The sequence below is a fragment of the Phyllobates terribilis genome, unplaced genomic scaffold, assembly GCF_046119375.1.
Source record: "Phyllobates terribilis strain yellow unplaced genomic scaffold, ASM4611937v1 Scaffold_2__4_contigs__length_985480577, whole genome shotgun sequence".
NCBI lineage: Eukaryota > Metazoa > Chordata > Amphibia > Anura > Dendrobatidae > Phyllobates > Phyllobates terribilis.
In genome coordinates this window covers 519,902,311-519,920,441 of record NW_027362762.1, presented here as the reverse complement: position 1 = coordinate 519,920,441, position 18,131 = coordinate 519,902,311, and the positions used below count along the sequence as shown (strand labels likewise).

General features: G+C 44.9%; 1 protein-coding gene across 7 annotated transcripts in view; it reads right to left on the bottom strand.

Moving 5' to 3' along the window:
* The window catches only part of DLGAP3 (DLG associated protein 3), a 726,679-nt gene that overhangs the window by 668,071 nt on the left and 40,477 nt on the right, over positions 1 to 18,131 (bottom strand). The window lies entirely within an intron of this gene.

The window sequence follows — 18,131 nt, the reverse complement described above, 5'->3', positions numbered from 1 at the left end:
GCGTTATATTTTTATCAGATTTTTTTATGGGTTTAATAAATATCAATCACACTATTTTTTTTACACCATTTACCAATCCCCATAAATAATTTGACCGCTGTGTTGTGCGGGTCGTTACGATTACAGGGAAACCAAATATGCCTATGTTATTTGATAATTTGTGATGTTTATTATTTTTGAAAAAAGCTAATTGACATTATTGCAATTGTCTTTCATTATTTTTTAGTAATTTTAAAGGAAGAAGAAAATCTCTTTTATTCTCCCTGTAGAATACACAGACATAGAGATACATTTGTACATATCAGTGTATTTTTATGTAATCTGCCGATGGAGTCAGAGTTTGCAAAACAAATCAAGTATACAAAATTCTCCCATTGACCTCACCAGAGCCTGTTGCTCAGTAGCTTTAGCTCCTGCTTATAATGTTGAAGGTTGTGGGTTCAAGACCTGGAGAGGCTCACGAAAAAAAGTGAAAATTACATTTTTATAATTGCTTTTTATTATTTTTAGTAGTTTTATAGGAACAAAAAAATCTGACTTTTTCTTCATATCAGTATACAAATACAAAGAAATACATTGCTGTATACAATGTACATGCATAATCTGCTTCTTGGTTCACTGCCTGCAATACATCTCCAGATTACCAAATTCTCCAATGCTAATTATTATAGCATATGGCTCATAGCTAGAGTTGTTGCCTGAACACATAGAGATATGAGTTCAAGTTCTGGGGAGACCAGATCACAGCCGAAGAAGTGAATATTATAATTTAATTTATGTCAGTGTAGAGAGATGCGGCCCTGCACCGCAGAGGAGGAGGCGCTATGAAGACGTTGGAGAGAGGTGAGTATTAGAAGCAAGGACGGTCCCCTTGAATCCGAGACGGTTGGGAGATATGACATATCACAATCACTGATATTTTCTGCACTAATATTTATTTTGTTTCATGTTTGTTTTTATTATATTAGTGACTGCAGCCACTGCATGACAGACAGGAGAAAGGTATCTGAAATAAATATTGGGTATGTGAATACAAACATTCAAAACCATAAAAGGGATCATAAATAATAGCATAGGAAGTAGCACATAGAGACCTTTAGACATGCTGATCTGTAGGTGGGGTAAGTATTGCCTGTTCAGAGAGGTGTACTGTTATTCTTCACCATAAATCTCCTGTGAAGAAGGGCCCAAAAGTTCTCAATAGAGTTTAGGTCAGGTGAAGAAGGAGTCCATGTCATTATTCTTTCATCTTTAAGGCCCTTACTGACTAGCCAAGCAGTGGAAATCGTGGTTTTCTTGGAAGATGCAGACTTTTTTCTTGTACCTCTGCTTGAAGAAAGTGTCTTCTAATAAGTGACAGTAGGTTTGGGAGTTGAATTTGAGTCCATTTCAACCTGAAAATGTTCAGCTAGCTCATCTTTAATAACACCAGTCCATAGCCGTAGCCCACCTCCACCTTGCTGGCATCTGAGTCCAAATGGAGGTCTGCACCTGTTACTGATCTAGCCTTGGGCCCATCCAACTGGTCAAGAGTCACTCTCATCTTATCATAAAACCTTCTGTCTTTAGATATTTCTGATGGAACGTACTGAATCTCCCACCATTATTGCCATCACTACTAAAAGATGCCATGAGCAATTATCTCTTTAACTGCAGGCCCGAGGAAATGTTGTGGAGTATAGAGTCCACGTTCCCTCCTTGTGGGTTGGTCCTTTATGAATATATAGATGCACATATGAATTTATTAAGCATGGCAAGCACACAGACTTGGGCTGACAAGCTTTTACTTACTGCTGAAAAATTTAGACTGAACTTGTCTCTGTTAAATGCTTGACTCCACAATAAGTCCCTAGGATCTCATGCAACCCTGCACACGTAGGACAATCAAAATGTGCGGATTATTGGAAAGGGGGTAAAATTCAAAAATTTTAGAGTGGGAAGACAACAAGCCTACAATGAACAGTTTATATATAATGTAATCAGATAAACACTCTAGTGTAAGCTAAAAGCAATTACATTAGTAATAATGCTAATTACAATACTGCAAGCAGCAGAAGTACAGCCATATTTATTTCCCAAAGGAGTAGGGTCAGAATGAGGCATAGACATGGCAGTGCTAATGTTACTTGCAGGCGTCCTGATACAATATTCATGATGACCACAAAGGAGGGAAGAAGCAGCTGTTCTGCCCTATCACAATGAAGAGAATGGCTGTCAGTTACAGATCGATCTCTATAATATCAGCATGTGAAAGGCTTATTGCAAGAAACGTTAGCAGAGGAGGAGGCTATGATCTGTGTTCGGTAATGAGGGCCCTCATATACATAAGACTAATATCGACAGGTTTGGCTAACAGTCTAACATCTATGAAGGCTCTGGAAAACTGATTTTTGGTAAAGATGTACATCGGGCATGTCCGATTTCGAAAGGCCAGTTGCTCTGTTCTCCTTAAAATAAGCCATTGCCAGACATGTTTGTCAGAAGCTTTCTCATAGGGAATACAGGAGCTCGGCGTTCCTGTGTATGGAGAGTTGGCTGCCAGCCGAATGATGGCCAAACCGTCGTTCAGCCGACAGCCGCATAAGCTTAAGGACACTTACCATCTAGTCACCAGGTACCAGATCCCTACATCACTTTTACTTTTTTGCCTCCTGAACCACAAAGAACACAAAAATAAGTACATAATTAGACAATTGTGTTGCTAAATGAGAGACTGCTGCTGCCATATAAAGGCCGTTCAGCACACATACAATCACTTCAATGAAAATTGCCTCCCTGCTGCCTCTCACCAATAACTAGCTGGCGCCTGACACAGTTTGTGAAACACTGGTTTGGTTAACATTACATTAAGTTAAAGTGAATTAAGTTAGACATGGTGAGCATGAGTAGAAATGATAAAAAAAAAATTATACCTTTATTATAATACAAAAGACACAGAATACAAACATTAAAAAGTGTATATGCAGAGTAACTATGTCACTCAGTGAGACCTATAATAATATACCACATCTAAAAGATATAATATCCATATAATGCCCTAATCTAATGTTGTGTCAAAAATGGACACAGTAGATGGTGAGAGGAACATAAAATTTACCATATATTCAGTATTTTTCGGACCATAAGACACACTCCCCCCCCCCCCACATTTGGAAGGAAAATGGGGTAGGGCGTCTTATAGTCCGAATACAGGCTTACCAGGGAGTTGCGTTGGTGGTGGAGCGGGATCGCAAGAAAGAAGGGTCCCTCCATCTGGAATCCGGCGGCTGGAGAAGCTGTGCGATGCTGTGGCCCAGTATCGGCAGTCAGGCAGAGCTTTCCCGGCGGCAGCATGCGCAATGTGATCTTGGCCCAGCCGAGATCGCAACTGCGCATGTGCTGCCCCCTGGGGCCATCTTCCTGAAGCCGTGGGCCTCAGGTAAATGGCTGCAGAGAACCCACATGCGCTGGCCCATTTTCCTGCAGACCACGGCTTCTGGAAGATGGCCGCCGGAAAAGCAGTGCACTGCGCTCTGCTTCACCGCCGACACCGAGCCCACAGCATCTCACTTGCTCCTGCTGCAGGGACCCTGCTTCCTGATATGCCGCTCCACCATCACCTCAATCCCCTGCTGCTGGGGCACCGCATTCTCCCACCCAGGGCCCTTTGCAATGTTATACTTCTGCCGGCTTCCTGAGGGACCCTGCCTCCTGTGACCCCCGCTCCACCGCCCCTCCAGGTAAGAGACCTATTCGGACTATAAGACGGACCCCCATCTTATAGAAAAAAAAATTCCCATTTACACCCATTTCCACCCCAAAATTATGGTCCGGTGCGTCTTTTTGTCTGAAAAATATGGTAAATACCAAAGAAAACTAAAAGCTTCAGATTTCAGGTTCGCTCCTATCAGCGTATTAAAAATTGCTCCAATGTTCATCCTGAAAAGTTGGACAAGTGTGATGTCCTGTGTATGCTAGTCCCTATGTCATGCGAGTACAATGAAAGGCACTAAAGGGTGCAAACTTATTATATTTAGGGGGATTGTGAAATTATATATCTACTGGATATCTATCTATTCTATTTATTCTGTGGGTTCTGGCTATGAATTTACCATAACCGTCTGATGAAATTTTGTGTTTCCTTTCAGATGTTAGAGTAAAAATCGGACGGCATACGCTTGTGTCGTCCATTTTTTTTCTTGCACCCAATTACTTGCATTGGTGAGTCTTGTCTGACATACGCGGCCTCTCGCATCATGCTGCGATTTTTTACTCATCCCGATTCCAGCTGAGGAAAAACTCGCAGATTAACACTGCCTCATTAAATAATATTGGTGTGAGGGCAATGCGATTTTTTATCACACTGCACTCGCTGATTTTATACGCAGATAGGAGCGAACCCTAAATAATGAAATACAATCAAAAGGCTTAGTGGCCATAAATAGTAATACCAAAAATAGCCATATTAGATGCCAAAGAAAACACAAAGGAATAGAGAGATAATAACAAAGCAGGGGTAACAGGCACATATAAAAGATAAAAAAGGATTAAACCTTAATGACCCCAATGCGCAATTCGCGTTTTAGCTTCTTCCTGGGGATTTCTTAGGATTAGAAATTAGTTTTGAGGGGGTGTCAATATGTAGCGAGGGGTTTTTAACCTTTTAAACAAGATCAATTACATATACAAAAGTACATTAATAAAATTAACTTAATTAGCTAAAAACACAATAAAAACACACAAAAGAAAAGTATGGATGTATATCATTAACGACAAATTAGTAAAGATCAAACAGCAAAGAATAATGCAAAATAATTAAGAACACAATAGTATAAAGATGACTGAGTGGAGACAAATAAAATTCATCATTAGAAAGCATCAAATTATATGTACTAGCGTCAATGTATTTTATTCATGCATAAATCCATAGTAATCAGACTATATTGCTATGACAAAGTGTGTCAGATGTTTTTTTCAGAGTTTATCATTCCTTAATATTAAAGTGTTGTCTCAAGTTGATTAATGGTTAAAATTGCAAATTGCTTGTGAAAACAAGCAACTTTGTAATATACCTCCTTATTAAAAATCCTCTCCTAGGCATGGTGCATGTGGTGTAAGGAGGCTGTATGCTTTACAGCCTGCTCGCTTAACTCTGAAGCTGACGGATTGCTGCATCTGACCAGCCTCAATCCCCTATGCCGTGGGCAGAGTTACCTCTGCTGGCAGCCTGAGAGACAGCACAGTTCAGTCAGATGAATCCAAGTTCAATCTGTTTGGTAGTGATGGCAAGCACTATATACGAGCCGTCCAATTTGAAACCGTAATGATGTAAGGTACCAAACACCTACAGTGAAACAGGGTGGTGGCAATGTCATGGTTTGAGGCTGCTTTTCGGCATCTGCCATTGGCCTTCTGCATAGAATTGATGGAAATATGAATGTTACCATGTACAAGGACATACTGGAGAATGTAATGCTGTCACATGATAAAAGCAAAGTAGGCACGGGATGGAAATTCCAGCAAGACAACGATCATAAGCACACATCCAATTTAGGCAAAAATTGGTTAGCAAGGAAAAATGTTCACCTGTTGCAATGGCCAAGCCAATCACCTGATTTAAACCCTATAGAGCACCTTTGGGATGAGTTAGGGGAACGAGTTGGGGCCCGCATCCATAGCAATAAAGATGAATTGTTTGCAGATTTGCAAATGGAATGGAGCAAGATCCCTCAAGATGTCTTGAATACTCTAGTGGCTTCAATGCCCCGTTGGTGGGGTGCAGTAATTAAAGCAAGAGGTTATGCTCCAAAATACTAAGTTATGGCATTGTAAGCAATGAATTACTCTCTATGTTGTGATCAATAAATAGAATATGCAAAACTTTTGACAGTTTTCTTTAAAGCGCACCTGTCAGCAGGATTGTGCTCAGTAAACTACATACACTGTCAGGTGGGCGACATTACACTGATTAACATGAGACCTTCGTTGATGAAATCCGTCCTGTGGTTCTTGTGTAATCTTTACTTTCAGTTTGTAGATAATGATATACTTTGTGCTCCGGGGAAACCTGTGGAGTGGGCTCTATCTGGTGCTCTGCTTACATATTCATCGGTATGCTCTTATGACAGCTCACTGATCCTTCACTGACCTGCCTCCTATTTTACCTAGCCCCGCACTACTAGATGCATCATGTAAAATAGGAGGCAGGTCAGTGAAGGATCAGTGAGCTGTCATAAGAGCACAGGCCCCCATAGGCCGCCCCGGAGTACGGGCATATTATTATCTCCAAACTGAAAGTAAAGATTACACAAGAACCACAGGAAGGATTTAATCAACCAAGGTATCATTTTAATCAGTGTAATGTCGACCACCTGACAATGTATGTAGTTTACTGAGCACAATCCTGCTGACAGGTGCACTTTAATTAAATGACCATGCCTATATTCAAAAGCATTTTGATTAAAATTAAGGTCTTGCATGATGACAACTTCATGCACTTTCAATTCATCACCAGGGAAATGGCATCACAACAACCAGACAGAAGCAAGTGACGCGCCCCCTGGGCCTGTGCTGCTGCTGCTGTGCAGGGGGAATACCCGGAGCCGGATCGCTGGGGGTTGTAGTTCTCCGTGCCGGTGACCCGGTCCGTGCCCAGGGTGGTCAAACCAGTGGCAGTCTATTTGTATTGGAATAAGTGTCCGACTACGCCACCCGTGGATTGCGGTCAGTGGGGACCGCCGCTGCGCTGCAGACCGCTGAGGCTGATGTTGTTTGCGCAGCTGAGTATGGGATGACTCCCCACGGGAGGAGTATTGCCTCAGGGCAGCTAATGTGGAAGATGATGGGAGTGATGGTGTGAGTGTCGCAGTACTGATGGTGCTGGTGCGGCGATGAAACACAGAGACTTGTAATTGCAGTTTCCAAAGCTTTACTCACAGTTGTTGCTCCGGTCACTTCGGCCAGCAGTGACCGCCCGAGCCGTGTTGCGTCCACCAGGTGAGGGACTCGGCCAACTCCCAAGCAATTCCAGAGTGTGGCTGAAAGCTCCCCTCTCTTCCTTCCTACTGGCCGTCCCCACCAGTGACCCACCTTTGTCCAGCTTCCTCGGGCCTTCTGTTGGTGAAACCTCTCTCCGGTCTCCCTGACCCTATGCGGTATGCCTTTCTGGTGGATGTAGTGAGGGGTCGCACCAAGATGTGGTCACGACCTCCGGTTTTGGCTGAGGATTAGTCGCCTCCACCAATTCGGGTTCCGGTACCCTGCTCTGCCAACCCTTCACCCAGTATCTCCTCTGGGAATATGGAGTTCCTTCTGCCTTCGTGTCTCTGGGCCTTTCTCTGTGTTCCTTGCCTCCTTTCTCCTCCGTTTCAGTTCCTTTCTTACTTTCCTTTCCGCTCCTTCTCCTCTATCTTTCTGTTGTTTCTGGCCACTCCAGGCCTGCCTCTGGAGCTGGGCCCAGACTGAGCCACAGCTCCCTGTCAGCCCTCTCTGGCTGAACTCCTGTCTTCTTCTCCTCCTCTCTGAACTGAACCGGACTGAACCCTGATCTAAGATGGTGCCCACCTTATATACCTTCCTCTATGTGTGAGCCCAGGTGACTAGCAACCAATGGGCTCCTACCTATGCCCAGAAACCCACCCCTATCTGCTCCTACACCACTGGGTTTTCCTCCCCCTCCCCACTCCAGCCAGGAACAGAAGCTGTCGTGCCTGCACTTCTGTCTAGTGGGAGCACCGTTGGTCTGTTCCTCGGAAACGGGGTGTGTGTGGTGCATGCAGCCTACTGAGCCCCGGTCCACACTCCATCCTTACCCGGGAGTGGAATATCACACCTCTGGTTCGAGGTGCAATACCCCTGTAGCAGCCGAGTCCTCGGGGTGCTACATTCCCCCCTGGTAAATCACAGCATGCCCTCGGGCTGGAAAAGAGCAAAGACAATTTAAAACATACAAATTTTTAAAGTGCACTCATATATAAGACATTAACTTTTCACTCATCCCTTTATGGGAGGTACTCTTCTCTTTTTAACGTTACTGGTATAAAACATTTTTATAAAACATTCTACTAATGCCACTGGAACTCTTTTTGCAAAACACCATAAAAAACTTTTGGCATTACTATTTTAGCAGCATATTAAACTTTCCATTATAAGACATTTTCAAATAAACATTTTCAAAACATATTCTTGAGCTCTGGCCGCTGTGCAACCTGCGACCAGGTAAAAGTGCAACAGTCCATTTTAATCCGCCTTGAGGTAGACGTTGCGGTTCTTGTATAAAACCAGTAGGGGGCGCTTTAAGAAGCGCAACTATGTACAAGGGTATGGCCGCTCTCAGTCCTCGGCCAGTGGGAATAGGGGAATGGCTGCTCACAGTCCTCAGCCTGGTTAGGGATTAGGGGCACACAGGTAACAGTTCACACAATCAACAATTTCACAACAGTTCTTGTACCCCGACGGGTAACTATATACAGTTCCACTTTACCATTCTCTAATAATGGTGTCCTCCTGGTTCTTCTGGGTAGTCTTCAGGTCCGTCCGGACCCTCGGTGTACTCTGTTTCTGGGCGGTACTGTAGTTCCTCCTCCGTGAGCCTGTGAACGTGGAGGGCGTACGGTCCCTTGGCACCCTTGTGCCGGGTGAAGGTGACCACATCACCCGGGTAGAGATCACGTCCGCGGTGTCCCTCCTGCAGGTGGCTCTCGACATCCCTGCGGGTGACAAAGACGTCGCCGGGGGTTCGATGGTCTCGGATAAAGCCCCAGCCATGCTCCAGCTGGAACTTTATTACGGTCCCGTTGACTCGGGGACCGCGGGCGGCTCGGGGATCTTGTCGGGTCCTGCGCTTCTGCTCCGCGCTCCGGGCCTGCAGCTGTTCTTCTCGGATTCGCCTCTCCTGCCGTTCCCTTTCAAATACCTCCAGCTGTTGACGGCAGCACTCTTCACGCCGGGCTGCGTCCGCCCGGGTCTCCTGGGTGAACCCTATGAGATTCTCACCGGTGGGGTCCCATGCAAACTGGGCATGCTCCAGCGGAAGCGGAGCGATTTTGGCGGGCTCCGGAGCCGGGATCAGAGGCTCACACAGGGGCCGTTCCCTCCGGAAACGGGGGTTGACGTACTCCGGTGGCCACACGAAGGGCAGCCCGGTCCGGGCTGGTACGTTGCGCATAGAGATCTGCGCCCAAGGGTGGCAGCACGGGTCCCGATCGGGGAGCAGCGCCCCGGGTTACTTGGCCTTGCGACCAGGCCGGGGAACTTCCGGTTGGGTCTGGGAGTGGCACTGTTGAGGAAGAGGGCGCTGGAGGGGCAGAGGCACCCGGGTTCACCAGGCCTTGCGACCAGGCCGGTGGTACTTCCTCTTTTGCCGCGCCCGGGGTCGAGGGGTGTGGCGCGGAACGGGGCGTGACCGCGGCTCCTGCCGCTTGAGGCCTAGTTGGGAGCAGTGGCGGCGCGGCAACGGGTGTGGTGAGTAGGGCTTCGGGCTCTGCGACGGGAGGCTGGGGCAGGCTTACGGCTGCTGGGCTCGGGGTGATGACGTCCCCATTACCTGCCTCAATCCTTGCGGCTCCCTCCGCGGCATCGTCTCCGGCCTTCGTCCCTCCTGCACCATCCTCAGAGGCAGACGTGCTCCATGTTGCGGGTGGCGCCTCCTGCCGGCGGGTTCCAGCCTGCCGGGCCATCTCCCTTCTCAACTCGGCCAGCGCATCCTGCTGTGCCCGGGCCATCCTCCGGTCTAAGTCCTCCAGCGCAGCCTGTGCACGCTCCGGATCTCTGGGGAGCTGTGCCAGGATCTCCACTAGGCTGTCTGGCGGTGCGGCCTGCAGCAGGCTCCGGACCAAGGTGTTGGCACTGCTGGACGCTTCCTCCATTCCCGGGTGCGGTCTGTCCAGACTGATCCAGAGCGCGCCCTGCCCCACAGTTTTCTTCACTTCCCGCCCCCATTGGGGGTGGTCCTGGGGCAACTTGGTGACAGTCAGTTTCAAGGGCAGCCCTCCCACGCTGATGGACATCTCCACTGCTGCATTCATGGCTGGTGGGGGCGGGCTCCTTCTTTGGCGCCACTCTGGGACCTGGCCCACGATGGGAGGTGGCTTCCTGCTGTCCTTTGGTGCGCACATAATGGCGTCCGCTCTGCCAGGGCGGGAAAAACTGATGAAGATGGCGGGAAACGGTCCAAGATGGCGTCTGATGGCAGGAATCGGCTCCGGATGGCGGGAAACGACTCCGGACGGCGGGAAACTTCTGGAAATGGCGGGAGACTTCTTTTTAAGGTACATGTGCAGTTTTCTTCAGGCACGCAATACCCGCTTGTGGCGGGTTGGTAACGATCCTGCCGACTACGCCAAAGTTGACACGCCCCCTGGGCCTGTGCTGCTGCTGCTGTGCAGGGGGAATACCCGGAGCCGGATCGCTGGGGGTTGTAGTTCTCCGTGCCGGTGACCCGGTCCGTGCCCAGGGTGGTCAAACCAGTGGCAGTCTATTTGTATTGGAATAAGTGTCCGACTACGCCACCCGTGGATTGCGGTCAGTGGGGACCGCCGCTGCGCTGCAGACCGCTGAGGCTGATGTTGTTTGCGCAGCTGAGTATGGGATGACTCCCCACGGGAGGAGTATTGCCTCAGGGCAGCTAATGTGGAAGATGATGGGAGTGATGGTGTGAGTGTCGCAGTACTGATGGTGCTGGTGCGGCGAAGAAACACAGAGACTTGTAATTGCAGTTTCCAAAGCTTTACTCACAGTTGTTGCTCCGGTCACTTCGGCCAGCAGTGACCGCCCGAGCCGTGCTGCGTCCACCAGGTGAGGGACTCGGCCAACTCCCAAGCAATTCCAGAGTGTGGCTGAAAGCTCCCCTCTCTTCCTTCCTACTGGCCGTCCCCACCAGTGACCCACCTTTGTCCAGCTTCCTCGGGCCTTCTGTTGGTGAAACCTCTCTCCGGTCTCCCTGACCCTATGCGGTATGCCTTTCTGGTGGATGTAGTGAGGGGTCGCACCAAGATGTGGTCACGACCTCCGGTTTTGGCTGAGGATTAGTCGGCTCCACCAATTCGGGTTCCGGTACCCTGCTCTGCCAACCCTTCACCCAGTATCTCCTCTGGGAATATGGGGTTCCTTCTGCCTTCGTGTCTCTGGGCCTTTCTCTGTGTTCCTTGCCTCCTTTCTCCTCCGTTTCAGTTCCTTTCTTACTTTCCTTTCCGCTCCTTCTCCTCTATCTTTCTGTTGTTTCTGGCCTCCACTCCAGGCCTGCCTCTGGAGCTGGGCCCAGACTGAGCCACAGCTCCCTGTCAGCCCTCTCTGGCTGAACTCCTGTCTTCTTCTCCTCCTCTCTGAACTGAACCGGACTGAACCCTGATCTAAGATGGTGCCCACCTTATATACCTTCCTCTATGTGTGAGCCCAGGTGACTAGCAACCAATGGGCTCCTACCTATGCCCAGAAACCCACCCCTATCTGCTCCTACACCACTGGGTTTTCCTCCCCCTCCCCACTCCAGCCAGGAACAGAAGCTGTCGTGCCTGCACTTCTGTCTAGTGGGAGCACCGTTGGTCTGTTCCTCGGAAATGGGGTGTGTGTGGTGCATGCAGCCTACTGAGCCCCGGTCCACACTCCATCCTTACCCGGGAGTGGAATATCACACCTCTGGTTCGAGGTGCAATACCCCTGTAGCAGCCGAGTCCTCGGGGTGCTACACAAGCACATTTTTAAAATAAAATGCAAAACTTTTGGTCGCCACTGTATGACAAAAAAGAGATTTAACAGGTCTTTAATCTTTAAGTCTTTAATTTAAGTCTTACAGAGGGATGCAAAAGTCCTAAAATTGCCAAGATATTGGGGCATGGTCACAGAACCATCAAACATTTTGCAAATAGTCAACAGGTTCACAAAAAACGTGTTGAGAAAAAAAGTCGCACATTAACCGGCAAAGATTTGAGAAGAATCAAACCAGTGACCAGGAAGCGATTATCCTCCAGTGCTGTCATATTCCAGAACTGCAACCTCCCTGGTGCCCAGGAGTACAAGGTGAAAACAGTCACCTGTCTGACAGTGTCTGGGAGGCTAGAGTTGGTGCTGCCCAAAAAGTTGATCATCAGTTTCTTAATTTGTAGTCAGACTCCATGGACTGTAACTGAAAAGAAGGGTGCCTATATTGGTCACTGATATATTTTTTTTAATATTATAAATGTACTGTACTTGTGTACATTTTGAGTGTTTTGGTAATTATGCTCACTTTAAGAGATGAAAATAAACAATTGAGATGGGAAAATTTACATTTTTCATTTAGTCGTATAATAATTGTGCACACATAGATATTCTCCTAAGAAAGAAATAACCTCACTTTTACTTTCTTAAATATTCAGGCTTATTAACCTTTTGGACTGACCGACAGCACTGTAGTTATTCAATAATAAAACAAATCATCAAAAATACAAATTGCCTGATTGTGCACACAGTGTATGCAGTGTGAAGATCACTACAAATGGGATCTTGTCAGAATGCTATATGAATGCGTGACTACATAGAAATGCTCGCTACTCACATAGTACGTGAAATCTCTTATCAGTGGCTGGATTCATAACAAGAACACAATGCACTGATAACTTAGTATTATCACCTCCACACAGTATAATAGGAAGTGTTACCTGACACTTCCACTTTCCCGGCTGTCCATTTAGCTTTGTCTAAGATGGATTTCAACTTTTTAATTTTGAAAGTGATGATGAATTCAGGACACAGTGAAGAGGGGAAAAAGTGGCTGATAAGTGGAGAAAGAAGCAGATTTCTTTGATAAAGCATATAACAAAGTTTGTTATATTCACCTGTACTACTGATTTATGCCTAATACTGAGCATTTAAATAGGAAAATACATACAGACTTAACACTTTTCATAAGTAAGAATTTGTCAGAAGTATTAATATACATACAGTGAACAACTCTGTATTGATTTCATAGTTACCTACAAAGTATCTATGAACATAAAATGTATGAGTCTGTAATTGCGATTGGAGCATACTCTGAGCAGCAAGGTAAGGACCTACAAACACAAAGCACATCAAATAGTTCCAAAACTTTTTATTTATGCAATTACTAAATGCGTGGCCCAATGAAAACCATTTTTTACATTTATTATCCCTCCATAAAACCCTATTATTGATGAGGAAAATGGAGAGTGGGTTGTGCAAGTCCTTCTTCTTAGGGTATATTCACTGTTTTATGCATTTATTTCTTTATAAAAATTAATTTAAAAAGCATCTCATTGTTTTTAATTGAAAGACTGCTCTGCTGTTCGTATGGCCTTGCGTTTTTCCAAACAGGTTTCCAAAACCGCTTCAATAAAGCCCCCGTCTCACATAGCGATATCGCTAGCGATATCGCTGCTGAGTCACGGTTTTGGTGACTCACCAGCGACCTCACCAGCGATGTCGCTGTGTGTGACACTTTGCAACGATCAGGCCCCTGCTGTGAGGTCGCTGATCGTTGCAAAGTGTCCTGGACCATTTTTTGGTCGTTGGCCTCCCGCTGGCCAGCACACATCGCTGTGTGTGACCCGCGGGACCAACGATCTGGCTGGTAACTATGGTAAACATCGGGTTACTAGGGGCACACGCGCACTTAGTAACCCGCTATTTACCATGGATACCACTCTGCTACGGTGCGCGGAGGCTCCCGCGCACCGTAGCAGAGTGGTATCCATGGTAAACAGCGGGTTACTAGGGGCACACGCGCACTTAGTAAGCCGATGTTTACCATAGTTACCAGCCTGCTCCTGCTTGCAGCAGGCTGGTAACAGGAGCAGGACATCGTGGAACGATTCTTTCCACGATATCGCTGCTCCCCTGATCGCTGGTGAGCCTGCCTGTTTGACAGCTCACCAGCGATGTATTAGCGGTGCAGCAACGATCCCTGACAGGTCGTATCGTTGTCGGGATCGCTGCTGCATCGCTTAGTGTGACGGGGCCCTAAGTCACATGTCAGATTCAGATAAATTCTGAATTCTAAAGCCAAAATACACATTAGAATAACACAACAATAACAATATTAACGAGTTTGGCTAACAGTATAATGTGTATGGTGGCTCCCGACAGATGATAGTCAGGGGAGTTCAAGATCTGACATGTCTGATTTCGGACTGCTGATCCTTTTGTTCTCCCTGAGATAAGACACTATCAGATATGTCTGGCAGCGGCTCTTTCGTATAGAACAGCGATATATAGATTAACCCCATTAGCCCTGTCTCTGTCTTGGCCAAAGTGGGCTTAATTGAAGATGTACAAAGAGGAAACCACTGTTGAAAGAAAATCATAAAAAAATAAGACTGGAATTTGCAAAAATGCATATTGACAAGCCAGAAAGGTTCTGGTAACATAGCCATTGGACAGATGAGACAGAACTAGAGCTTTTTGGCAAGTCACTTCAGCTCTATGTTCATAGACGCAAAGATTAAGCATTCTAAGAAATGAACATTGTACCTACTGTGAAGCATGGAGGAGGCTCGGTTATGTTTTGGGGTTGCTTTGCTCCATCTGGCAAAGGGTGACTTGAATCTGTGCAGGGGACAATGAAATCTCAAGCCTATCAAGGCATTCTGGATAGAAATGTGCTGCCCAGAGTGAGAAAGTTTGGTCTGAGTGACAGGTCATGGGTCTTCCAACAGGATAATGACCCAAAACACACAGCTAAAAACATCCAAAAATAGCTAATAGCACTGGACTATTCTGAAGTGGCTTCTATGAGCCCTGATCTAAATCCTATTGAAAATCTGTTGAAAGAGTTGAAACATACAATCAGGCATAAAGAATACCTTCTCCAAAGACAGCTGGAGCAGTTTTCTCACCAGAAGTAGGCCAAAATACCTGTGGGCAGGTGCAGTTTTGTTATGGACATCTTCATTATTTTTTTTTTCTGTGGAACCAAAATTCAAAAGCAGTGTTTGGTTTTCATTAGTTGATATTCAGTAAAATTGAATTAAACATTACTTTTGTCATTTCCAAGTTATTACAGGGACCATTATGTTTTTTTTTTCTTATTTTAAGAGAAGGGTACTAACAATTTTGTCCATGTGTGCAGATCACCCCACCTGACTCGCTTACATAAACCTACTTATAAAAGTAAAAAAGGGTGTTGTTGTTGGACAACCTGTATAAGGTGTTTACACACAAGCGGAAAACACTTTTACTTTTTTAAGATGAGTAGATAGAAATAGGTGTGTAAACACGGTGTGAAGGAGAAACATGCCAGTGACTTAAAACTCTCATCGTTCAGGCTGAATTTCTAAAATGTCAGCTATACATGTTGTAAAATGAAAAGGGAGTTGTTTCACATTATAGGCTCCCATGGGAACCATTTAGCAGCACTTTTCTATTTCAAAAAGCAGAGCTATGAATGTACCTTAAAGTAGTTAATATGAAGTAAACATGCTCTTAGTAGGGGGAACAGAATTACATTATGTAACTGCCAAAATTTAGACAACTTACACTTCTTATTGTATTGTTCTAGCAAGTTTTTCGATAATAGTTCGATTTTTGTGCACACGGTGCCATTATTCTCGGCAACATAGGTCCTGTTTACATAGTATGATGTGCTGCCAAGGACGATGATCTTTTAAAGAATAACAATATTTTCTTGATTTTTCGTATGTACGGTGCACTTGAACTGCCTGCAAATTGGTCTGGGTCCTGAGACCCCCCACCAATTGTGCAATAGAAAAATTAAAAGTGCCCAGCTCAGCAGATAGGAGTGCACAGCTTCTATGTAAATGTGCACACAAATTCCAATGGAAAGCATAGACTTTGTAGCCTATGACTTCTATTAAATCCTTTCTGCTAATCTTAGCACTTCTTGGTAGTCTATTGCTCATTTGGTAAGGGTTCCAGGACCCGAACCCCTGCAGGTAATTCAGAGGCCTGCTAAATATAAAAATTCAAGAAGTTTAGTTATTCTTTCAGAAAATTAAAGGATCATTTCAATTGATGAACAAGTGTTCTTTTGATCGACAGCATGTTTACATTGCACGATTATCGGGCAAAAAAAGTGTTCCTAGGGAATCAATGGGAAAGTCATCACTCAATCTTATGCACATGTGTATTTGAATCTTTTTTGATATCTTCCTGTGTTTTTTTTTTATACGGGATTAAACCTTTCCTATTTTATGCCACTTTTTGTTTAACCGTCTCTCAGTAGCAGCATAATTACACACCTCTTGAAGTAATTCATTAGTGTCATATATACACGCTCCATACTGCGTGTGAAACCAGACTTTTCAAGCAGTTCCTGGCAGAAAAATATCATATCATTAAATAATGGAGAATTTTGCTATATTAAACCAGTCTCCTTATTGTTCTACCAGTGTTTAATTGCATGTATTTGTTATTTATCTACAGTCAGGTCCTGAAAATCAAAAGCTTGGCTGTTCTGGCCTAGAGCCCCTACAAACCTTTGAGTTTCTATTTTTTTAACAAAATTGCTTTTTATTTTTACAGCAATTGGATTTCCAATCACAAAAGTATAATCCTTTATCCCTCTTTCTATGCTCCTATCCTTGTTAAAGGATCAACAAATTTTCCCCAAAAATGTGAAAATAAACCCATGTAGTTTAGATGAAAAAAATCACTCCCACAAACATTGGTATTGTTTAAATGTGTGTATATGTGTGTAATATATTGTGAGTGTGTTAATATACTCACCTACCGCTGCTCTCTCCTATGTCCAGCGCCGTTCTTCTGCTCCTCTCAGTGACGTCCCCGTAAATGAGATCTGCCAGCTCATAGTATACTCTATACTCTAAGTCTATGTTACAATGAAAGCCAATGGTGCCTCGTTCTCACGTTCCATAGGCTTACATTGTAAAAGTCACTTCTGAGTCACACAAAGTGTGACCTAGAGGAGCCTGCAGAGCAGCGACGTCACTCGGAAGAGCAGGAGATCGGCGCTGGACACAGGAGAAGGCAGCGGTAGGTGAGTATATTAGTACACTCACACTATATTACATCCACATATATACACATTTAGGTTATGTTCACACTAGATGTTTTTTATGCAAATTTTCAGCTGCATTTTACAGTACCTGCAAAGTCTATGAGATTCCAGAAATCTCATGCTCACACATTGTTTTTTTGTGTCCACAGTATTTTGTGCTTTGCCTGTTTTATTGCATAATAGAGCATATCACTTCTTTCAGCATTTTTTCTGCGTTTTTCACCCATTCAAAGTAATGGGTGGTGAAAAACCGCTGAAAAAACGCCTAGTGTCAACATAGCCTTAAACAATAAAAATTTTAGTGGGAGTTACTCTTGAACTTAATCAAAAGATCATTTTATTAAATGTCATACCATTGAACTCCTGAAACTCTGTGATGAATTCAGTGTAAATTATGTGTGTAGAAAATAGTCATGTGGAATGTAGTTGGGCTCTATTCACACTAACTTTGGGCTAAACATCTGTTTAAACAGAAATAAAGTGGACAATCCCTTTAAGGAAACTAAAGGTGGTGAAACACCTTAGAGAGAAGTTGGGTAAATGCTCTTTCAGCCAAAAGTTATTCCTCCTGACTAGTGAGGAGCGAGTATGTTCTGTTATCACTTTCGGCGAGTATGCTCGGGTGCTCGCCGAGTTTCTTCAGCGTGCTGGGGTGTTATGTTTTAGTCATGCTGTGTGCATGATTTGCGACTGCTTGACAGCTTTAATACATGTGAGGAATGCCTAAGAAACAGGCATTCCTCACATGTATTAAAGCTATCAAACAGTCGCAAATCATGCACACAGAGCGCCTAAAACATAACACTCAAGCACTCTGAAGAAACTCGGGAAACACCCGAGCATGCTCGTAAATCACTACTCCTGACCAAACAATCAACTTTTTGAAGCTGGGCTCATCCAGGCATAGTTATATGGGTTGAAAAAAAGGCATAGATCCAACAAGTTCAACCTTTGTCGACCAGTTATACATTCTCTACTGCTAGATTGTTCACAACCCACAACGACTTGGGTAAAATTTTAAATGCTGTTATAGTGTCTACCATTTCTAAATCTTGTGGTATTCAGATTACTCTAACTGTAAAGACTTTTTTCCTATTTAGCTGCCAGAATTGCCTTTCCTGCACATGCGATGTGTGTCCCTAGTACTTTAGTACTTTACAAGGTCCTTGAAAGAAATAAATCA